The following is a 25,217-nucleotide window of genomic DNA, read 5'->3' on the forward strand; positions in this document are numbered from 1 at the left end:
CCCCAGATTTTTGCCCCAGAACCCTAAATGGCCCCCTCAAGGATTGAACTCACAACCCTGGGTTTAGCAGGCCAATGCGCAAACCACTGATTGTCCAACATCAAGTGCTTTGAGATCTAATAAAAAAACTCTCAGAAATTGATTATTATTTTATTAAAGTACAGAAATGGTGGCTCCAGATCAGTTCCTAATTTGTTTGGTAATTAATTCTTACATGACATTTTTTCTATAAGCAATATCCAGGGACTTCTGAAATTAAATATTCTCCTGATTTCTAAATAATGTTCTCTAACTTTGATCCCAGCTCTACCTTACTCCTATTGAATGTATTGGCTAAATGTATCCATGTATTAGGTGAACTGTGGCTTTCCACCACTGGCCTGAGTATGGGGTGGTATGGAGGAGAACTATGTGATGGTGGATGGATGGCAATAATCCCTCTGAGTGAGCTGGTACACAGGGATGGTGTTCAGACCTCACTATTCTTTAGGATATTTCAGCCTGCTCCTATCTGTCTGTCTATATCTGTGGTACTTAGTTATATGACCTCTGTTACTGTAGTTTCTGGGTGCCTCACAGTGTTTAATATATTTTTCCTTGTAACGCCCCTCTGCTTATCCTAGTGTAGTTACTCTGCTTGGGAGCACTCAGTGTCCCCAGGAACACATCACTGAAACACAGTGTCCTGGGCAAAATGAGTGCCCTTCTGTGGGTTGGGCATTCATACTTCCCTTTTCCCCTGCACACCTGAGTACGGGCCATTTATAATCTGCCACATTTATTTTTGTGCTTTACCATGGTGTAGTATTTAAGTACCTCACAAACATTATTGGGTTCCACTTGTTCTGCTTATATATTGATTTCAGTGTAGTTGCGTGCATGTAACTGAGGTCAGAATTCAGTCAAACTGTAACTTGAAAATTATAGAACACCACTACTTCTGAACTCTTCTAATAGTGCACTAATAAGAAAAGGCTTCGGACCCCTTCACTCTTAAAATACCATTCATTTTCATGGGAGGGCAGTTATATACTGGCTAAAGAGCATTTGCATTTCCTTTTTTAGAAAACACATTTAAATAGTCATCCCAGCACCAGTTGATAAGCTCTTTTAACTAATCCAAAGAGCTTTGTGTAACTGATTAAAAAAGAGTGGTGGCAGTTTCCCCCACAGTTGAAGGTCATTGGTGGGATAATTAAGTTTTACTTTTGAAAAAGATTTAATATCTAATTTTTTGTCTCCAAATTCTGTTATGAAAGTTGACATATAAAAGGGTCTATTTTTTTAAAAAATCTGTAATCTTTTTGTTGTCATAAAATTATTTGGTTGTCATTCAGTAAAACAAAAGGAAGACACTGCATTTTTAATTCTCTGTTGCTCTGATATAAGCAAAAATGATATGTTGGATTGTAAAACACAGGACAGTATTCTGAAGATGTGCTATATTTCCAAGGACATTCCTATAAACATATTGTTAAAGTAGTTTCACTTCCTGCTGTGTTCCCAACCTCAATATTCAGAGGACAGAAGATCCTGCTGTTGTGTGTAGGGGATGGGAATGGAGTCCAAATGGGATAACTATAGTTAAAAATTAAAACTAACTTCTGATATTTTATATAATAATTTCCTCTATCCTGCTCTTCCCCCTCCCAAACAAGCTCTTGCGATATTACTGTAGTTAATAATCTGCATTGGAATGACTTACAACCCCAACATTTATAGCAACTCAGCGTCAGACTTTCAGTATCTAGGCAGCTGAATAATATTGACAATACTTGTTAAGTATGAACTGCAATACCTTTATAGTTTTAGGGCCTGCTCTCTGAAGGGCAGCAGCAGTCTGAACTCCCACTGAAGTTAATAGCAGTGGATGGCTCTCCACATCTTGCTGGAGGTGTTGGCACTCTGGATTCAATAGACATGTTCGTCACAATCTGAGACTTCATTCTCTTATTCCTGCCACTGTACCTAGTCACCAGACTTTCACTAAGAGCCAGATTTTAAAAGGTATTTACAGGTGGGCAGTGTGTATGAATGTCCAGGGTGGCATGGTCAGGGGGCACTGTGGTCACACACACACACACACACACCCCCAGTCACACACAGCCAGCCCAAGGCTCCTTTAACCCCTAAGTGCTGAACCTAGAGCCAGGGAGGGGCAGGGCTGGCCGAAGGCTACTACTATGTGCTTGGCTCCAGCTGCTAGTCCTAGCCGGGCTGGGGAAGGATGGGACTTTCTCTTCCCCTGCATGAGCCTCTCCTGGGGTCAGATCAGACCCATGTCTCTGCAGATGCTGGCTGGAAGCCCCACTCTGAAGGCAGCGCCCTGCCAACAGCAGTGCAGAAGTAAGCGTGGCCAACTGTGACCCCCTCTCCACAGCCTCCTTTGAGTCAGGACCCCCATGATTACAACACAGTGAAATTTCAAATTGAAATATCTGAAGCCGTGAAATTTAAGATTTTTTAAATCCCATGACCATGAAATTTACCAAAATGCACTGTGAATTTGGTAGGGCCATAAATAAAACAGTGTTTGGTGTTCTTTTTAGAGAAGAGTAAATCAAAATAAATGAAAGCTACACCACATAAAACAGGAGTACTTGGAGACTAACAAATTTATTTCAGCATGAGCTTTCGTGAGCTACAGCTCACTTCTTAGGTTGCATAGAATGGAACACACAGACAGGAGATATTTATACATATAAAACGTAGCTTGGTTTGCATCTGCAACTTGTCTTGCCTAGGTACACTAGTTCTGAATCTTGTGGTTACAGCAAGTTAAATAATTATTTACTTTGATCCTAGACCTCACATTTGCCATTCCATCACACTCTTTCCTCTTGTTAATATCACAGTATCTCAGAAGTCCATCTGAGTCCTTGACCCTCATCCTCATTTACTCCTGACAGTTTTTAAAAGGTGTGATGCCCCTTTCTTAACCTTATTAGCTATGTCTAGGCTTGAGTTTGCGGTTGTGTTTTAACTTATTTGATTGCCTTTTAACTAATATGATTGTCCGCATACTTTTTTACTGGGAAACAAAGGTCTGTTTTTACTCTAGGCTGAGCCACAAATGTTTATGCAGTGTGTATACTAGGGTTGGAAGGGACCTCAGGAGGTCATTTAGTCCAACCTTCTGCTCAAAGCAGGACAAATCCTCAGAGTTTTTTTACCCCAGTTCCCTAAATAGCCCCCTCAAGGATTGAGCTCACAAGCCCACATTTAGCAGGCTAATGCTTAAACCACTGAGCTATCCCTCCTCAGGCCCTTAAAGATGCAGGCACATTTAAAAATCTGCCCTGAAATGGGTGCCCTCTAGGGCTTACCCTGGCCAGCTGATACATGTTAAAACCTTAACAACACTAGGCATTTAACATGTTATAAAAAACCTTTCTAGTGAACACACCTTTCCAGTGAACTCAAGGTCTTGGTTATGAAATACTAACTTACTGGCAGTCTATCACATATTAATGTACTGACAGTGGTTATTATTCATATCTGCCATCTGGGAAGGAAATTTATCCCTGTGTTCTTTCCGGCACCGTGCTCATTCTATAAAATATTTGTATACAAAGATACCTTTCTTTAGGTAATCAGTTATTTATGACTACTTAAAAGGACCCCTTTGTATCATTTTTTTAATTCAACTTAGTTAGAAAAAAATTTATTTGAATACCTATAGTACTATCCCCCCGGCGGCCATTAGTTGTCTTATCTAGTTTAGTGTATGAGAAATGTAATGCACTTATTGAAGCCCCAGATCAGAGTCCATTTCCTGTTGGTGATATGGAACCTAGTGTACAACCCCACCCTGAATTCCTACATGCTGTTCTTTCCAGACATCCAAAAAAAAAATACAGATGACATGGTTACAATTCTGAGAGTCTTAGTTTAATGTTGTGTTATAAGAATGCATTGTCTTCCATGGCAATGCCAGCCAGAAGGTCAGACTCTTAAACTTACCAGTACTATAGCTGTTCTTCTACAGTAGTCTTCATGCTTTTGGCTGTAGCACTGGCTTGCATCATTTGGGGGCCAGCCTACACTTTAAAAAAAAATAATTTTTTTTTGAGCTGCTGCACAACAGTCTGTTTCTTCTCTTTCTTTAGACTTTTTTTATTTTTTTGCGTGTGCTTGTATGTAGTTCTAAATCCATGGGGCTACTGCAGAGTAAAGGACTGATCCTGTAAACTGTTAGCCTGGCTAGAAAAGTTATACCAGTATAACTAGTCTGATTGGAGGTGTGATTTTTTTACTGATATAGTTATACCAATATAACCCCTGGTATGAAGGCAGTTATACTGTAGTAAAGTGTTAGATAAATGTCTATCCAGGATGGTCTAGATAGTATTTGGTCCTGCCATGAGGGCAGGAGACTGGACTTGACCTCTCAAGGTCCCTTCCAGTCCTAGAGTCTATGAAAAAGGTGCCTTTTGCTTTCTGAACCAGAATAAAGCTATACTGATATCAGCACTTTTATACTGGTATATCTGTGCATGAGGAGGTGGGATTTAACTGTACTGGTATAGTTAAAGTAGCAAAACTTTATAGTGTAGACATGAATAGTCCTTGCTGACATAAGGTAAACCACAGCCTGGAACAAAGTTTGGACAGCGTTTAGACTAGCCTTTGCAAAGTTGCTTACTACCTTGAGTTAATTGCTAATCAACTGGTAAAAACCTCTAACGACAATCATCCTCCCAATGGCTTGTCTACGCAGAAAAGTTGTACTACTTTATCTCTACTGGCATAATTAAACCAGTGTTGCCAACATTTGTGATTTATTGCTCATTTCACGATATCTGGTATTTTTCTTAAAGCCTCCACTCCTGGAATCAAGAGATTGCATGAGAATCTCTGTTTTCATTTTTTAAAAAGTAAGTTTCTAGCTCTCATATTTGTGGAGAAGAGCTTGAAAATATCAAGTAAGTGTACCCTAATTGCTCAGAAACCAGAAATCAAATTAAAAAAACCAAAAGTTATTTTAAAAAAATCTCATGATTTTGGGGTGTCTGGCTTATGATTTTTGAACACTTGTGGTTGGCAATACTGTTAAAGCGTTACAGTCCTCCTAGAGGGGTTGCAGTTACATCAGCATAAATACGCTTATACGAAAATAGCTTATTCCCATATGGGAACGGGAATAAGCTACACCAGCATAACTGTGTTCACATTAGGGTTGTCCAGTAACTCCTCACTTAACATTGTAGTTATTTTCCTGAAAAATTCGACTTTAAGCGAAATGATGTTAAGCGAATCCAGTTTCCCCATAAGAATTAATGTAAATGCGGGGGTGGGTTTGTGGTAAACGTCTGTCTCAAATCTGGACTTAGAGTTCAACATCTGAGTGTTTACTGTGAACCTCCCCCAAGCTTATACCCAGCTTGGATCTTCTTGCTGCCACCAGACAGGTATACAGCGCCTGCCTCGCTCTGGTCCCCCCAGACTTTCCCTGGAGAAACCCCCCCCAAGACCCAGACCCCCAGCTCCCTCCCCTTTTCCCTGGGTGAGCCTTGGCGATGCTATACTTAACTCCTTGAATGCAAAACCAAGAGAGCTATTTACCTCCCCAGAGGCTAGGCATTCAAAGCTAGTCCCAGCTAACACACCAGGAGATTCACCCCTCCCTGGTCTCGTAGCAATAACTAGAGAAAAACCTCATACACGAGAGAACAGAGTTGATTCTCTCTCTCTTTCCCCGGAGCCTGTTCCTGCCCTGGGAACAATAGGAAAGTCACCACAGAATGTAATGCTTCCCTCCCCCTCTCTGTCTTCCCGTGAGGGAGACAGATACCTGTACACAGCAATGATGATTGTGAAGCTTGGTTGAGGTGGTGAAGTCAGAGGGTGGAAGAGGAGGGATATTTCCCAGGGAATGCCTTACTGCTAAATGATGAACTAGCACTCGGCTGAGCCCTCAAGGGCTAACACGTTGTTAATGTAGCCTCACACTCTACAAGACAGCACAAATGGAGGGAGGGGAGACAGCATGGCAGATACACACACACCCATAGCATCCGATGAAGTGGGTATTCGTCGACGAAAGCTCATGCTCAAATACGTCTGTTAGTCTATAAGGTGCCACAGGACTCTTTGCTGCTTTTACACACTGTGTGTGTGTGTGAGATGCACATTGCCCCTTTAAGTATGCTGACCCCACTCTAAGTACATTGCCTTTTAAAGTAGATCAGCAAGTTCAGCAACCTCTGCCAGCAAGCTCCCTCTGTCCTGAGTCCTGTCGTGTCCCCACCCCCCTGCTCTATGGAGATGGGGCAGGGGTGAGGGGGACACCCTGACATTAACCCCCCTTTGCCCCCTCTGCCCCCACACAGCAAGCAGGAGGCTCCTGGGAGCAGCTCCAAGGCAGAGGGCAGGAGCAGTACTGGGGATAGGGACAGCTGAACTGCCCGGCAATTGACAGCCTGCTGGGTGGCTACCACACAGGGAACTTAGAGAAGCAGGGCACTGATGGGGAGCTGCCAGTCCACCCTGGTTCCAGACCCCCACCAGCTAGCTCGAATGGGCTGCTCTTTCTGCAAGCAGTGGACAAAGCTGCCAAACAACGTTATTAGGAAGCGTTGCACAACTTTAAACGAGCACGTTCTCTAATTGATCAGCAACATAACAACAAACCAACGTTAACCGGGACGACTTTAAGTGAGGAGTTACTGTACTGGTATAACTATGTCAGTACAACATTGCCTCTGACCAACATAGTTATACAGGTAAAAACTATGTGGACTAGACATAAAACCACAAAAGGCAAAAAGAAAGAGTGACCTGTCAATTTGAGAACCATTTTTTTCACTCATCATCATAAGAGATAGCTTTATGACAGAGGGTCTATAACTCTTAGCTCATGACAAGAGGGGAAAAAAAATGATTGAGGGGTTTATCAAGAGACCTGGCCGAAATTGGGTGCAGCCAGCCACAGTGGTCAATGAAAGGCAGTGTCTGAGCTATTTCATTAAGCTGTAGAAGGGCAGCCATTAATCTTCATTAAGTGTTTTTTCTTCTTCAGAGGACAATCTCCTGGGAGGTGGAGACTAAACTATCTACCAAAGCCTACTCTGTCTTTTTGTCTTTAGAACACTGTTTGGGAAAACTGGGGATGGGAGTTAAGGGTGTCTGTGGGGAACAAAAGAGGGGTTATTGGTCTGTGGGCAGCAAGCAATACTGACAGGCTGACCAGACTTGTCAGAGGGGATATTAGTTTTAAGGGATACAAGCTTATTCACTTTCCTTTTTTATCAGTAGCTAAGCTGAAAATGTCTTATCTAGTTTAGCGTATGAGAAGTGTAAATGTAGTATGTTAAGCAAAAGTTTTTTTCTTCCAATTTTCTCTCTGTTTTAATAAATCTTGTTTTTATTAAGATTACTGTTGTGTGGGTAATTTCACATACATGTCCTCAAAGAGGAGAGAGAAACCCATTTTTAGGTATCTAAGGGCTTGTCTACACTACGACATTGTCAACAAAACTTTTGTCTTTCATGGGTAGTTAAAGCCACGCGTACTTAAAGCAATGTGAATGCGGCTTTGTTGGCAGGAAGTATTTTGTCGGCAAAAGTGCTGACGAAATACCGACAGAGAGCATTTACACACGCTGACTTTTAGCAACAAGGCCGCATCGACACAGCCTTGTCACTAAAAGCTGCGTAGCATAGACAAGCCCTAAGCCTAACATTTTTGTTGGCTCTGGCATTTGCAGAACCACCACTGATCTGTCTATAGTCTTGAAGGTGTCTAAAATCCTTAATTTTCTATTGTTAAAGTCCCTGAGGCTCCTAAATTTTGGCTGGGCATGTACACAGCTGCCTAAGCACTGACGCTCTATGCTTGCCGCTCTATGCCTAATTTGCATCTAAGCACCAGTGAGACTCTCAGACTAGGCCTTCCCCCACTTAGCTTGCCTTGAGGGCCCAATTTGTTAGACATTGCTCAACAGATGCCTAAACCCAGACAAAAGATGCTGGCAGAGGACATGCACTTCTTTTACCAGTAATACACAGGTTAGAGCACTCCCTCAGGATGTGGGAGACCTAGGTTCAAATCCCTGATCCATAGCTAGCAGAACAGGAACTTGAATCCAGGTCTGCCATTTCCCACTTGAGTGCCCTAAACACTGGGATATAAAATCATTCTCGCTCTCCTGCACGTTCTTAGGTACCTGACTTCCTTTGAGGGGTGGAGCTTAAGACTGTTATGCAAAAATATTTTTTTCCCTGAGAATTAGGCAAGCACAGACAATACTGAAGGGGGTTTGTTTACAGTACCGGGAAGACTGACAAGCAGCTTTAAAAATATGGTGCCATAGTGACCAGTTACGTACATTTTTTGTTAATTTATTTGCATTTATTTGTACATACAGAGACAGACATTATAAAGGTCATTTTAATTGCATTAAATGTTTATGACAACCTTGCAGGGGAAGGAGGCGGGGTGGGGTGGGGTAGGGGGTTAGGGATGAGTGCGTACAGATATTCAGTGGGCTGTGAAGGGAGGGTTTGTTCTGTTCTAAGAGCTGAGTTACTGGGCAGGCATTGACCATGTAAGCTTATTAATTGATTACAGTTGTTAGTGTCCATGCTACTTAATGCTACTAAAGCATTCCTGCTTGTTCTGCAGTTTTTGTTTTAGCTGTTAGCTAATTTTTAACTTTTGCCTAACAAGACTCACCTCCATCATAAGCATTTCCTGAGGAGAGTTTAGGTGGCTCCTGGCTCAGTATGCTGTTATTTGTGAATCCCTTTTTAGTCTCCTAATTCTCCTTATGCATTGTATGGGGAGCCTGGTGCCTAATAAGAGGTTGTGCAATGCTGCTGGGCCTAAAAGTTAGGTGCTGCAATATTCAGTCAGCCCCTGTCCATAACTTCTAAAGAGAGGAACTGAAGGGTAAAGAGTTTTCTGGACCCTACACCTTCCCATTCAATCTTAGTTGAAGGGCATGGACAAAGGTATGTCTCAGTAGCTCATATTACTGTAGTGGGAGAAAATGAAAAACCAAAGAAGAGATGAGAGTTAGCAGTGGTGTTGGCCACAGGGACTATGAAATGATGCACAGAAGGGAAAGAGGATTAGAGATATGATCTGACTTATTTATGATATAACTGAAAAAACAGGATTATTCAGCCTGGAAAGGAAAAGAGCAGGAGATGTCTGCACTGAGATATTCAAAAATACAAAGGAATGATGAGAATGATTGAGTCTGCCTCCACCCCCACCTCATTAAACAAGAACAAGGAGTCACTTGATAGAATGAATGACCTGTAACTTTAGAACAGATACAAATATTTCTTCAACCAGCATGCACTCAGCTGGTGGAATTCTCTGCTAGTGGAGGTTATTCAGTCAAATACAGTGGCTGGATATTTTTAAAGGGCTCAGTAATTTAATGACCTAGAATTTGCACGTAGGCATGCTAAGAGAAGGGTAGTCAAATCTCATTATTTAGAAAATAAGCCAGTTTATATCACATCTGGAAGGAATCCTGAGCACACCCATGTCTCCTGCAAGCTTTGTGCAATTAGTGACGTTCATTATTGGGTAGGTGTTGGTGTGATGTGTTCTTCTGCAGCATCAGATACCTGCTACTGCCAGGGTTAGGGATGCTGGATTTCGTGTTCCATTATGTCAAATCTACTGCTTTTGCATTATGTTGACCTTCAGCTTTTCATGTCTTTTGGTGGTGATGCTGGCATTGGTCAGGAAGAGGAGAATTCATGGTTTCCCTTGTGTACATGAGTTCTATAGGGTGCCTTAGTTTAACTGGACTTGCCTTGATAGACAGTTTCTTCTGAAATATGTAAGGAAATGTATTTTATTTCTATATCTTGGCTTTAAAAGCTTTTTATTTCAGTTAGATGTTTCATTTCAGGTATGATAGGTGAAATAGCTACACAGACAATTGCATTACACATAACTAAGGCTATGATTTGGTCATGGAGGTTGCGGAAGTCACGGGGCAGCAGGAAGCGGCACGGGCCAAGGGATGTGCTGGCCGCCACTTCCTGCCATCCCCATTGGCCTGGAGTGGTGAACCGCAGCCAGTGGGAGCTGCAATCGGCCGAACCTGCGGATGCAGCAGGTAAACAAACCAGCCCTGGCAGGCCGTGTGCCATATTGTGGTCTGGATGTTTTATATCTATTGGCAAGGAGGAGTGAACTCTCCTTCCCTCTGTGCTGAAGCAATAATGTTCTGGAACTGGTGCATAAAAAATTACACTGCTGAAGTTCTTATGTATCTTCCGGGAAGGCAAAATGCCACAGCTGATGGTCTCAGGAGATGTCTTTCCCTGGAGTACTAAAGGGATTTGGACTTCCAAATTCTTGTTGGCATATTTCAAACTAGGGGATTTCCATAAATGGACCTCTCTGCCACAGCTACAAACAAAAAATGCCATCTGGTCTATTCAAGAAGGAATTTAGGTCATAATTCCTTATGAGATGCCCTTCTCCCTTGGCTGAAGAAACTGTTTTACACATTTCCCCTGATGCCTCTGATCATCACAGCAGTGAACAAAATCAGACATGGTAAGGCCAGAGTTATCCTAATAGCACCATCATGGTCAAAGCAGGCATGGTTTCCTTACTTGTTTCACTTAGCTCTTTGTCCAGCGCAACTGCTGCATCCCAATCTGAGAATTCTCTGCCTCAAAGTGGGACTCGTCCATGGTTCACAGGATTAGAGTCTACTTGTTCTGCAGAGGCATAACAGATGTTACTAAATAGTAGGCAAACTTCTACCTCAAAAGTGGAGAACATTTAGTCACTCGTGCAAACTCCAGAAAGTTGTTCCTGAATCTGCCTCGCTGCGGCTTGTTCTGGATTATGTGCTACAACTAAAGAAAACAGGACTGTCAGTTAGTTCTTTTAAGGTGCATCTGGCTGCCATAATAGCTTTCCATACTCCAATTGAGGGATTCTTGATGTTTTCTCTCCCCACAGATATGAGTTGTGAGTGTTCTCATGAAAGTTCTGAGAAATCTTTTCCCACAGTTAAAGTCCCCATATTGGTTGGGAACCTTAATTTAGTTCTTAAGTCTCATAAAACCTCCTTTAGAACCGATGGTGACCTGCTCCTTACTGAATTTGGAAAACAGCCTTCTTAGTGACTATTACATCATCCAACAGAATCACAGAAGTTGGGGCCTTACTGGCAGACTCTTGTTTCTACAAGGACATGGTTTCCTTACAGCCAGCTCCAAAGTTCCTTCCTAAACTTCCTCTGAGTTTCATTTGACTCAGATAGTTACTTACCATTTTTCTTTCCCAAACATAACTGTAGTCTGGCGACGGCTTTCCCTACTCTAGATGTTAGGAGGGAGTTGGCCTTCTACCTAGATAGACTAAATCTCCTAGACCAGTAGTTCTCAACTTTTTGGGGCTCAGGATCCATTTGTAAATGTTTATGGCCTGTTGTGACCCAGTAAATAGTCTGTGCCTGAAAGCCCGGAGGTGGTTTTGGTCAGGTCCTTCTCGGAACTTACCCCACAGTGGCAGCTGCTGCAACTCCTGTGCTTGGCGAGGCTTGGCTTTCACTGTTGCAACATCCAGGGTGACAGCACCGCTCAGGTTTGGCCTCGCCTCCCGACTGGACCAAATCTGTGGGAGTGGAGTTGTTACCTGGCTGCAGTGCCACTCACTCAGATTTGGCCTACTTGCACTCCCGTCATCACGACGTCCGGGCCAAACCTGAGTGGTGCTGGGATCCCAGAGGTTATAGTGCCTAGAGCAGGGAAGGAAGCCCAATCAGGCCTGTGGGATAGGAGCCACAGAAGCTGCTACTCGACCCTTTGAAACATTCTAGTGACACAATTTTGGGTCCTGACTGACAGGTTGAGAAACCTTGTCCTAGACTATTCATTTCTTTTACAGATTGATCTAAAGGTTCTGCTGTTTCTACCCAAAGACTATCAAAATGGATTCCTGGATGTGTTATTGCTTGACAGTGCTGCCCACATTGCACCCACTTCTGGAGGGTCAGCTCACTCTACAAGGTCACAGTCTACATTTATAGCTCTAATTAAGAATGTCCCATATCTGAAATCTACAGGGCTGCTACTGGTTCTCAATACATATCTTCTCCTGACACTACGCACTAGTTGAGGCCTCTAGCTCCTATATTGTAGTTGGCAATGCAATTCTTCAGTTCTCAGTTCTGGACTCGATTCTGAAGCTCCCTCCTCTCTATGGGGATACTGCTCAAGACTCACCTCAACTGGAGCACCCATAAGTACACTACTCAAAGAAGAAAGAGAGTTTACTCACCTTGTGCATTAACTGTAGTTCTTAGAGATGTGCTCCACTATCGACCCTCCGTCCCTTTTGTTTCGGAGTTTCCTTCTGAGACTTGGCGGTGCAGAAGGAACTGAGCCTGTGCAAACTGATACAGCCTTGGTGCAGGGCGCAGGCTGAACAAGCACGGCTAATGAAAATCTCTGGTCGAAGGTGCAGGGGGCATGCTCACACCTGAAGTGGAGCACCCATGGGGGCACATCTCAAAGAACTACAGTTACTGTACAGTGTGAAGTAATTTCTATTTGAGCCTAAAGATCAAAAAACTGTCTGGATTTATTAGGGAAGAATAACAGGTTTTGGCGGGTAGAGTAACTTATTTTTGCTAAATAAATTACAGGACAGGACAAAGAAGGCTTCCAAGGCTGTGGGTTTGATTTATGATATCAGATTAATTCTAGAGGTTTTAAAGTACATTCCCCTCACCCTCTCCAGTGAGGAGTCCTTGAATGGCATAGACTGGAGCATTGTATATAAACAGAACAGCTCCTTGTGGACTGCTCACTCAGTCATGTAATATAGTTACAAATCTAGTTTCTTTTGGCAGGAAGGTTGTACAAGCTGTGATCTCAGCACTTTTTTCTTGTTTATTTTTCCTTCCAGTTTGCACAGTTTGTATGTGTTCCATAAAATACAAGGCCAAATTGATGGAACTCTTATGAATAAAAGAGGATATTTCTTTTAAATTGTTAAATGTATGGCATCAGTTTTAAGGGTTTTCTTGTATTGCCATTCTTAAACTGTCTTGGAGTTAGTCTCAGGGGGTGCTTTATATAAGTCAGACCGGAGTCACCAAATTTATTTCATGAGCTGTCTCCAGAAGTCGTCGAGAAGGTGAAATTACAGTTCTAGAAGTGATGCAAATAACTAGTATGAAGCCTACAAAGTGCACAAATTAATGGGTAAAAGAATTATCCATTAATTATAAACATAGCCACTATTAGCCTCAGGTAGAATTTTCAGACATGCCTAGAAATGACTTAGGAGACTAAGTTCCATTGACTTTTAATGAGACCTAGGCTCCTAACTCAGTTAGGAGGCTTTGAAAATTTTACCCCTTACCTCTTGACCAAATAGAAGCTACCACCAATAAAGTACCAATGAAAATGCTTCAAAATTTAAATTTGTGCAGTTTCATTGTTGCTGTTGGCCAAGAAAGGAGATTGGTGTTGTTCCTTAGATTTAATTACAATGAATTTCAAACACAAACAAATAAGAAAATATAGTTGAAAAAATATGCAGCATTCGAGTTGAGAATTTGAACATCAGACCATTCACAGATTATCCTAATTCAGCCATTTTACATATACTTTGAATAGTTAGAGCTATTTGATATAATCCTTTATACTGCAGAGTGAATTAACCTTCCTATGTGCAACCTAACTTGGAATTTTCTGACTCATGTGTGGGTAAATTCTTGACTGCAATTATGCATTACAAGATTTTTGTGCTTAAATTTCCCTGTGTGCTTTTAATTGAAAAATATACACGATATTGCTTCTGTTTAAAATAATTTTAAAATTATTTCAACATCATTCAGCAATAGTGCTCCTGCATTTTCTTGACTTCCAACTACTTTAAACAAGTAGAACAAGTTAGGTTTCTTCAGTTTTTCCAGAGGTGTTCAGGTTTTGGCTGAGAACATGCATGAGAACTTCCAGCCCTAAAGTATTGAAGTATTTAGGGGTTTGGAAAGTTACAAGTCACTGAAAGTAGGACTATGTGAGCCATAACTATGGCCCTGATACTGCGCGACTGAAGTAAAATATAGTTCTGCTGTTTATTTCAATGGCAGCAGAATGAGGGTCTAACTGAATATGTGAGTTCTAGTAAATTTAAATAAAAAGTAGAAAAACTTGAATATGTAAAACTGTTTAAGTGCACAAAGATAAAGGATAGGATTAACTCTGCTCTAGGTGCAAGGCTCCACCTGCAATGGAGTTTTTAATTTGTAAGAAATCTATTCCGACAGAAACCAGGATTCTCTACATCAGGATGGCTATTTAGCGAGCTTATGAGAAAGAAGCAGCATGCCCTTACAGTCAGCAGTGGCAGCAGTAGTAGTGGTAGTGTGTGTGTATTTTATAACTTACATGGTGGTGAAGTCTGCATGGATCCTGGCCCCTACTCATTCTTCTTCCTTTTTAGATCCCCACAGCTCAGAGTTCCCACAGAGCTCTTAAAACCTTGGCTCTGGCTTCTTTTACAAAACTGTTGAGCTCCTAACCTCAATAGGGTTTCTGCTACAATCTTAGCCTTCAGGATTTCAAATGTGATGTCCATCTCAGCCTCAAATACATCATTGCTACTGCATTAGAACAAACTATAATATTAATTTTAGCAACATTGTACAGTTAGAGGTATATCGAGTTTTTGGAGGATTATGTTTATGAAGCCCTCCACTGTCATGTTTTCAGGAAATAATATCAGCTAATCTCTCAGTATTATTTCTTGTTCTTTAGTAACTTAACATGCTGTTTTTGTTACACATCACTTTAGAAGGAAATGTGCTTATTCCAGTAGTTACACCATGCCTTTATTTAAAAACAAGCAGTCCTGCCCCAATTAAAAAAAATCCAACAAACATGCACCTTATGAGAGACACTAATCAGAACATTTTAGAGGTGAATAGGAAGAGAAAGCAAAGCTGTCTTTTTAAAGGAAATTTGTATATTGCACAATTTCCTGTCTCTAGCTATAAGGAAATGTTGCTACACAAACAATTAAATGGAAAGATTTGAAAATCACACTTATGGTGTGTGTCTCCTACTATGCTCCTGCCTTTGAAAACCAGATTTTCAGCCTTCCCAGCATCCTCTGGGGCAAATCACGGCTTCCTACTCCAAACTGACCGGCTAACTTCTGTCAGCCACATTTTTTTCCTGGCATCTTTTACTTTTAGGGTCTAATTCCACCTTCTGTTATTAATTATTATTATTTGATTATAGGTGGAACTGGTAGCACCACATATTATTAGAACTTGAATGGGACCTCGAGAGATCATCCTGTCTAGTTCCTTGCACACATGGCAGAACTTAAGTATTATCCAGACCATCCCTGGCAGATATTTGTCAAAGCTGCTCTTAAAAATCTCCAATAGTATAGATTCCACAACCTCCCTAGGCAGTTTATTCCAGTGCTTAACCATCCTGACAGGAATTTTTTCCTAATGTCCAACTTAAACTGCCCTTGTTACAGTTTAAGCCCATTGCTTCTTGTCCTCACAAGTTGAGAACATTTTTTCTCCCCCCTCCTTGTAACCACCTTTTATGTACTTGAAACTGTTATCATATCCCCTCTCAATCTTCTCTTCTCCAGACTAAATAAACTTTTTTTCAATCTTCCCTCATAGGTCATGTTTTCTAGACCTTTATTTTTGTTGCTCTTTCCTGGACTTTCTCCAATTTGTCCACATTTTTCCTGAAATATGGCACCCAGAACTGGATACAATACTCTAATTGAGGCCAAAATCAATTAAAAAATGCAATTTACAGTAGTAAATGAAACTTATATAACTTGCATTTACACTGTCACCATTTATCCCACCCCTGAGTGTACACTCCTCTGGATTTCAGAGTTCTAAACGCTTGCATGGGTGTGCTTGAAGATCTTGAAGCCGGGGACAGCACTCTGTTGGTCCAGTGAATCAGTCCAGCCAAGGTAACAAAGGGCAGAACATTTCTAATTTGGGATCATTCCAAGCTGCACACCTGCTCTGAAGATTAGTTTTTTTTAACCAGATGTCAGCAACTCTGGGTTCTGGTTAGATGACAAGACTACTCTACCTCTTTGCAGACTCAGAAAAACCTTTGAAGTCTCTTTGCTGTCCCCCTTCCTTTTGCAAGCACTTTCCCAAATAGCAAAAGCAGTGGTTACTCATGCTGCCTGCACTGCAGGCCTTCCTCAGTCAGTTCTGAACAGTAAATTCCCTGACTCTAGTGAAGCCCATCAACAGCCTCTGAGGCTCCCTGCTTAATCCAAGCCCAAGCAGGCTCTCAGTAGCAGCTTCGGGCTTCCTTGTAGCAGCTTTTGGTATGGGCAGAGCTCCACAAGAGCAGTCTCAGCTCCTCTCCCAGAACTCCCCAGGAAAGGAAGTTTCGCTCTCTGTTCCTTAAGGCATCATGGGCATTGTAGTCTCGAAGGCTGGATTGCAGCATTCAGTATCTTCCCAACTGGAGCACTCCCAATTAAGCTCAGAGGCCCCTCTAGTAAAGGGTGCCTACAGTTACTTATATATTTGCCAAATGTTAACCATTCAGGCTGAGGGAGGTGGGGCATGTGTGTGTGTGAGATTTGTTAATCGGTCTTGACTGCATTAAATTGGTGAAAAGTACAAAGTTCAGAATGCAGTGATATACAGGCCTCTAATATTAAATGTATAAGTGGAATACAAAACAGGAAACACACAAAACTGACAAAAATATCTAAGAGGACAGAAAATGCATCTTTAACTGCCAAAGCATTTTTTGTCCTCTTGTGGCATTATCTCTGTCCCTAGCTAGATGGTCCGCTGGCTATAAGCTAAATGTAGATTCACTGGATTTTAGCTCTTCTGTTGCTTCCACATCTATTGCTGAACATGCATTTTGCAGCTGGGCTCACAGCAGCGAATGAACAATTAGGCCTGTCTACTCTAACCATTCGAGTTTCCCATGAGAGCAGTTCCACGGGAGTTTGCAATGGTGGGAGCTCTAAGACAGAACTCTCATTGCTGCCATTGTTTTAACAACCATGCCATTTAGACTTGCTCTGAGTTAAAATGCCTGTGATTGAAAACCCTAGTGAAGTCCACAGTAGCACCCGCTAGATAAGCTGCACCAGTGGAAGCAACAGTCTAGTGCAGATACTGCTCTAGAAGCTTTGCCAAAGGGGGATTTGCTGCAGTTTAGTGAAGAATTAAACCCACAATAACTTAGATAGGAAATCTCATCTTTTAAAGGAGAATGGCAGACTGTTTAAACAAACAGACAGACAAACAGCAATGTTGAATTGTCTTCCACTCATGAACAGAATTGTGCATGTAAAAATTTAAAACATTACTTCAACCTTCCTTTCCTTGCCAAATCCTGAGTTCAGTATCTGCACTTTTTCCTGCAGCAGATGACAGCACTAATACTTGAGGGCCCAGTCCTACTTCCAAGGAAACAAAATTGGTGAAATTCCCAAATTTTCACGCAGACTCTTCAGATCCCCAATTTCAGAGCAAGATTGGTCATATTATAGGGCATGGAGGTGTTGATGTGATGGGATGTTAGCATCAAATGCTGTGAGGTGTGAGACGCTTAACGATCATTGAAATAACTTTCTTTTTAAAGGACAAGGAAACTTTTCCATTCACATTTTATCTGTTTCAGATCATCCTCAAGAAATCAGAAAAAAGAGTTAAGTCTTATATTAACTGAAGCGCTGAAGTGACAACTATGGAAGCACAAATAGAAAACAAGTAAAAATGAGTTGGGTATATTAAGTCATTTTAAAATGAATCCCAATGTATAATAAATAAAAAAGGGACTTACACTTGGTAAAGGAATACCAGATAGTAGATATAATTAAAGGTGAAATCTTTTTAAATTTGCACTTAATTTTGTTGAGTAATAGAATTGACTTAGCTGTGTGTAAAAATAATGAGATTAAAAGAGTGGTCAAATTAAAAAGTAAGTTGTAAGGGAGACCTGGAGAAACAAAGGCCAGCTTTCCAGAATCCCAGTCTCTTTTATCAGGTTATGGAATAGCAAAGCAGAACTACAAGTGCAATGGTAAAGTAAGAAGTTTTATACAGATCCAGGAATGAACATCTCTGTTGCCTGGCCACATGTTGAGGATGCACATTCAGCGAATAGCAAGTTAAACCTACTCCTCCCTTTCCCCACCTTTTCTGCTGACCATCCTATGAAAGTGAAGAGGAACTTGTATTGCTAGACTCCTGGGCTGAAGCGTTTCAGGTACAGCCTGTGAGGCTGAGTGAAATAGACTAGTATCTTCACACTCAGCATCACACAGTGCAACTAAGTAGTTCAATGTAGGAGCTCCAGTGATGCAGTTTATTGCATGCATCATCACCCTGAATCAGAAGGAGACAAGAGACCAGATGCAGAAAGGAAAGACACAGATTGGATAAGGGTGGAAAGACAACTTTAACCCTAGCATTTTTTCCCCCAAATAAGTTCCCTGACAAATATTATATGGGTGATCAAAATTTAGAGTCAACCACCGAAGTAGTTACCAGCTTCTCTAAGACCACCCAGAAAGCTCCATAAAATGCCAGCTTTCAAACCAATGCTTTGAGGGCACTCTTTCCACTCATGAAAATAATCTTGAAGACAAAAATATGCATAAACAGAAAAGTCTGCAGTGTTGTTGTAGCCATATTGGTCCCTGGACATTAGAATATAAGGTGGGTGAGGAAATATCAATTATTGGACCAACTTCTGTTGGTGAGAGACAAGCTAACAAAGTTAAAACTATTTCCCAATGCTAATTTTTCTCCTACTGTTATTCACACTTTCTTGTCAACTGTTTGAAATGGGCCATGCTGATTATCACTACAAAGGTTTTTTTTTTTCTCCTCCTGCTGATAATAGCCCACCTTAGTTGATTAGTCTTGTTAGAGTTGGTATGGCAACACCCATTTTTTCATGTTCTCTGTGTATATATATCTTCCTACTGTATTTTCCACTGCATGCATCTGATGAAGTGGGTTCTAGCCCACGAAAGCTTATGCCCAAATAAATTTGTTAGTCTCTAAGGTGCCACAAGTACTCCTCGTTCTTTAAACTTACCCAGAGCTCCTATCCAGATCTCTCACCAACATAAGTGGGTTCAATAAGAGATTTCAACTAGCAATAATCAATCTCAGATTAACCTCATTGGCTATGTTACTTCCACTACACTACTACTCACCTAGCTTGTCTCTCTAAAGAAAAATGTGTCAGCCAACATGGCCTTGCGTTTGGCAGAATCATGGCAATCTTTCTAGAAAATAGCATAGATGTTGGGCTACAAGCCTAACTTCTGCAGAGACTTTTGCTGCTCCAAAGAAGCCCAAATGAGAGTGCTACAAGAGATCAAACTAAATTTGTTCCATCTGGGAGCTTTCAATTCCACTCCACCGAGCAACAGATGGGCGAGTCTCTCTACTACTTCATTAATTATACTCCAGTGATATGCTCTTAAAGTTGATTTTCCCTGGATTATGTAGTGACGATTTCTGTGAAGTCCAAGCAGCATGGTCTGAGTTCCTCATGAAGGACATTTTCAGAAGTTTGTATCAGACTAACCTAATTAGAAGGTTTAATCAGGCTTTACGTTTTGTGTGTGATCACAGAAATGGCACACTGTTCAGTCAGACCCTGTACTTTCTCAGGGTGTTTATACTACCCGCTGGATCGGCGGGCAGCGATCGATAGAGCAGGGTTTGTTTTATCGCGTCTAGTTTAGACGCAATAAATTGATCCCTGAGCACTCTCCCGTCGACTCCTATACTCCACCGCCGTGAGAGGCGCAGGCAGAGTTGACAGGGGAGCGGCAGCAGTCGACTCACCGTAGCTGAAGTTGCGTAACTTAGACCAGGCCTTAGAAGATGACAGTGCAGGAAACCAGCTATGCAGGGTGAGACTGGTTGAGTCTCTGTGTCAGAGCTCTGCCCATGTTCAGCCATGTGCAGATCTGAGGGAGGAAGAAAAAAAAGATACAAGCCAGCAAAGGAGAGTTCTCAAATATCTGAGAATGGAATCCCATTGCTAAGGCAAAATTACCATATGTATCTTCTGTCTATGCCTGCAAGTGGATAAAGTCTGTGAGTCTAGAAGTGGAATGCAGTATGCTGAATGGCCAGATAGACACCTGTAACACCATGCAGCCCTAGATAATGATATCTGGAAGTGTTCTTGGGGTTTGCAGGGAGTAAACTTCCTCCTTTCCTATAGGGCCTCTCTACGCTGTTATCAGACATATGACAGTAGTGCTAGAAGGAGCAACTCTGAGTAGCACCTGCCCATGGGAAAGCAGAGTGTAGTGTTGCAGGAGAGCAAAAGTGGCTTAACCCTGCAGTTTACGTTCATGGGTAAAGACATTTTGTAGTCATAGAAGTTCACGGATTCCTTGACTTCTGTGGCCAGGGCTGTGTGCTCCACCCCCAAACACATGTGGCTATGGCAGTGGAGTTCGAGCTGTCATTCCTGCTCCCAGTTATTTTTAGTAAAAGTCATGGGCTCCTGTGAATTTTTGTTTATTGCCCACAACACCTCCGTGACTTTTACTAAAAATAACTGCGACAAAATCTTAACATTAGTCACATGTCTGCAAATTTCACCTCAGAGAAAGTGTGCCACAGCACCAGAGGACACTACCAAAACCAAACTCTCTGAAAGAGACAACCACACAAATTGAACAGTACGTTTACTGCACCAGGAAAAAAATCCATGCCAGAAAAATAAACCCAGTCCTCAACCTCCCCATGGCATCCAGCTACTCGTAGAGTGTTTGGAAGGCAAATTGACACAGTGCTTCCCAATTCCTACCTGTCTTCACTTGAGAAGTTGTGAGGTGAGGAATTCTATGGCACAAGCAAGGACTGAGACAGTTTGCTGGAGGTGGATTGCTATCCTGGTTTGACAAGAGGCTGCTATCAGTAGAAGTGATGGAGAGCTCAGTGTAGCAAGCCCCGAGACCCCTCCCGCATCCTGAACTCCTTATTTCTGGCCTCACCCAAGACCCCGCAGTCTCAAACCAGAACCCCTACTCCCTCCTGCAGCCCAACCCCCAGCCCTGAGCCCCCTCCGCACTCCAAACCCCTAATTTCTGGACTCACCCCAGAGCCTGCACCCCCAGCCCAGAGCCCTACCTCCTCCTGCACCCCAACCCCCTGCCCCAGCCCTGAGTCCCCTCCCACACCTAAACTCCCTTCCAGAGCCGTACCCAGGCCCTGCCCCAGCCCAGTGAAAATGAGCGAGTGAGCAAGGGTGGGGGAGAGCGAGCAATGAAGGGGGGAGGATGGAGTGAATGAGGGCCGGGCCTTGAAGAAGGGGCTAAGCAGTCTCTTGCATATGAGAAGTGTAACTTTAGCATTTCCTTTTTTTTCTTTCATTTAAATTTGCAGCCTTTGTATAGTCTTTTTGAATTAATATATTAAAGACTTTCCACTTACAGTAGCTGCAGACTGTATTGCTGGACTGCACTGTTGCAACAGGATCTGGGAGAGCTGTCAACAGATGTCACCTTAAGGGACAAAGGACTTGCTACAAAGCCATCGAAAGTCAATAGAAACACTCGTTTTGTTGACTTTAATGGACTCTGGATCAGTTCCAAAGTGAATACACAAAGGTAGAAAAATCTCAACAGACAGGCTCCCTTGTTCTAAAAATTAAATGATCTGATTTTCATATAATAAAATAGGGGGAAAAGAACACAACAAGAAACTACTACTTTTTCTCCGTGTTATCTTAGAAAGGGAAAACTTGCCCTTCACTTTTAAGTGTCTAAAGGATTTAATCATCCTCTGTAACTAGTGACAGAAGCTAAATTCTAGCAGCTGCTTCAGCTTTAAACTGTAACTTGAAGAGCTTTAAAACTCTTTAAGGAGCTTTTTTAATGTACTCCTGAAATAATCCTTCCAAATTACCTTCCAAACTTTGTAAATAGGGACTTTAATAGACATTTCTTTTGAACAGGTCAAAATAGGATATAAGAATAGATCCCTACCCATTTGGAAAGCTTTGCCCAGCTTTATGCATATTATTACAACATACTTTAAAAAATCATTATACACAACTGTGTTGAGTTGTTGACTTGCTGCTATAATTTACAAATCCAGTACTACTACGCCAGCAAGCTTTGGAAACTGGAGCAGAGTTTGTTTAGGTCAGGTGGGCAACTATTGCCTGTACTCACAGCATTGATAAGGGACAGAAAATTAATCTATTGCCACCATGAAGAAGCAGAGAGCTACAAACTCTGCACTGTGATCTATTTAGCTTGATAACATTACCAAATTTCCATCTACAGCTGAGTATAGTCTAGATGGAAAACTTGAGTACATTCATTCACAAAGGGAAGAGTGAGTCTTTATATAAGAGTGAGACTTTTTACTGTATATCCATATAGTTCATAGTTAAGTAGTAAGGATAACACTTAACTCGTGTATCATTTTCAAAACACTGTACGTACATTAGTTAATTCTCACCACACACCTGCGAGGAAGGTAAATAAGTTTTATTGCCTCCCATGTTATAGACCGAAAAAAAGAGAGAAGCTGAAATGACTTATCCAAGGCCCCATAGCAAGTCAGTATTGGAGTCAAGTGTTAAAGCTCAGGGGTTCTTAGCCCCAGGCCAAGCTGCAATGCTTTCTCTATAAAGGGAGAGTTTTCCAAGATTCTCCAGGACCCCCCAAGTGGATGTAAAGCTGAAGAAAACAAGTCCCACTGACTGTTATCTCTTAGGGCTTGTCTACACTGGCAACATTAAAGCGCCTCCACTAGGGGCGTAGCTACCAGTGCTGGGGTGCACTGTCTATACTGGCATGTTACAGCGCTGAAACTTGCAGTGCCCAGGGGGGTGTTTTTTCACACCCTGAGCAAGAAAGTTGCAGTGCTGTAAAGTGCCAGTGTAGAAAAGCCCGTAGTGTTTCCTGCCTATATGTTTACCAGCTTTTATTCTGAGAAGCTATTTCACATGTTAAGCTCACTAGCGTGATATAGCAAAGATGGCGTGATGTAGATAAACCCATATTGATAGAGTGTGGTGGCTAAACATAGTGATGGAAAGCCATCAATAATTCTTGCCAACTCTTTCTTCACACACCTCAGCCTTTTATTTTGTTCCCAGAACATTAATATCAACGTAATTATCAAAGAGCTGAACTAGAAGCACCTTTTGGCACCTACATGAAAATGCATACATCAGTATTGTGGCTGTAAAGGGTCCCTGGAGTGTTAGCTTCTTAGTGTTTTTTAAAAATCCAGCTGATATAAATTGGCCTCAGCAGTACTTAAATTATACTAATAGACAAACTTACACACAAATCTGGAATGTTAAATGCATATTTTAACATCTCACAAGACTTTCTATAGTCTTCTTGTTTTTGAAAAATGTTAATTGCAGGAAGCCTTTATATAGGTCAGCACACAAGGATGTAGATTTTTTTCCCCATAAGCAACCAGAACCTTCAGCTGAAAACAGGATTGTGCAATAGCATGTAGAGCTTTTTAGAATTTTGCAGTAATTTAGGGAGTAGACTCTTGTGGTTAGTTTTACATCAGCAGCTGAGGAAGAATGCCTGTTAAGATGTGTTATGTGGAGCAGTGCAGTAATCTTTGTTTCTGGAGTGCAAAAGGCACTGTATTCCTCCCCCTTTAATAGATCTAAACATTAAAAAATGTTGCTAAATTTGCCTAGCCAATTTTTAAAATAAATTAGGAATTTATTCTGGCACTTTTAATAAGTGATGAGGCCATGTACTATCTGCTTTTGAACTGAGAAATGTCATCCTCTTGGGTGGGGGTTGCAGCTGGGGAAACCAATATTGTCTCAAAAACAAGCCAAAAGCACCAAGTATGAAAACTAAACATATCTCACTTGTTCTAAGATGAAAAGTTTGCTACAAAAGCCAGAGCTATTAAATCTGTTTGGAACAGGAAATCCTACTGAGTATGTGATAGTTATCTGTAGTAAGTTACTACACCTCTTCCCCAATATAACGTGACCCAATATAACACAAATTCAGATATAATGCGGTAAAGTAGAGTTCCAGTGGCGGGGTGGGGGAGAGGGCTGGCTGCACACTTTGGTGGATCGAAGCAAGTTCGATATAATGCAGTTTCACCTATAACGGAGTAAGGTTTTTTGGCTCCCAAGGACAGCATTATATCAGGGTAGAGGTTACTTATTCTGCTTCTTAAATTTATTGGCATGCCATTTCCTAGACAACCAAGGGACAACATCCCTTCCCTGTGCAATTTGCCATGTGAGGTTGCGATCTTGCAGAGGGATCGACACAGGGAGACCTTTCAAAACACAGAAGAAACTTGGGAGCCATGAGTAAAGACAAAGGGAGGGAGGATTGGAAAAGGAGGAATCCTGGACTCTCCTATTTGCTACTTTTCCGTTGCCAGTGACGCTGGAAGTGGCCTGGGGAAAAGGAAGCACTGATGTGACTCTGCCCCTTCCACTACTGTTGGCAGCAGAAGGAGCCAGGAACCTTCCTCCCAGTAAGTGGTTGGAGGGAGGAGGAAGCTTCTCATCCACACCAACACCATGGCTAGCAGTGCCAGAAGTGGCAAGGGAACAGGGGAGCCTTGTACAGCCTTTCCCCATCCATCTGATTGGCAGCACTGGTAGGTAGCACCTCAGAAAGGGCAGGAGTCTTGCTGTGCATGCTGCATCAGGTGCAGCTGCATGGCTCCGGGGAGTTTTTATTAAAATTGCCATTTTCTCTCGACACACACACACACACACACACTTTTTTCTTCCCTGCAAACACAAGAGGAAATGCATTTACACATGCAGGACCAAGAATTGTCTGTTCTTCACTCCCCTTTGTGCTGCTCCAGCTGTGAAAAGGGGAATTAAAGCTCAGTGTTTAATGCAGCAGCTGTGGATTCCCTCTGAGGCTGCTCTAACTTATACTAGGGTCAGTTTGGCATCCAGCAGCCCCCAGGATCAGAAGGACAGAAAGATGTCATAAAAGCACCCAAGTGCCCCTCCTCAATTGTGCTGAGTGCTTCTCTGGCACATGTGAGCCTGTAGCCCATAACCTGTATGTGTTATATTTTTAGACTATTAAAGAGCAGCTGAAGCATCACAGTAAACTTTGAAAATCATTCTGCTTTGAATTATTCTCTGGGTCAGGACGGAAGTGATTTTCCTCCCTACATTTTACATAAAATTCCATGACGGACAGACCACTTCCCCAGACACTCAAATAT

At 41.9% G+C, this 25,217-nt stretch overlaps 1 protein-coding gene across 9 annotated transcripts in view; it reads left to right on the forward strand.

Moving 5' to 3' along the window:
• Window positions 1–25,217, forward strand: part of ZMYND11 (zinc finger MYND-type containing 11) — a 146,164-nt gene that overhangs the window by 38,632 nt on the left and 82,315 nt on the right. For 2 of the 9 annotated variants that reach the window (XM_032806331.2, XM_032806332.2), the window contains exons 1-2: window positions 11,889–11,997; window positions 17,650–17,748. The exons of 2 other annotated variants lie outside the window; for them this stretch is intronic. The gene's annotated coding sequence lies outside the window, so the exon portion shown is untranslated. Of the gene's footprint in view, window positions 1–11,880; window positions 11,998–17,649; window positions 17,749–21,447; window positions 21,617–24,477; window positions 24,501–25,217 lie in introns of those variants that run through there. 5 more of the 9 variants (XM_032806326.2, XM_032806329.2, XM_032806330.2 and 2 more) reach the window with 5 other exon arrangements.

The sequence above is a fragment of the Chelonoidis abingdonii genome, chromosome 2, assembly GCF_003597395.2.
Source record: "Chelonoidis abingdonii isolate Lonesome George chromosome 2, CheloAbing_2.0, whole genome shotgun sequence".
NCBI classification, from domain to species: domain Eukaryota; kingdom Metazoa; phylum Chordata; order Testudines; family Testudinidae; genus Chelonoidis; species Chelonoidis abingdonii.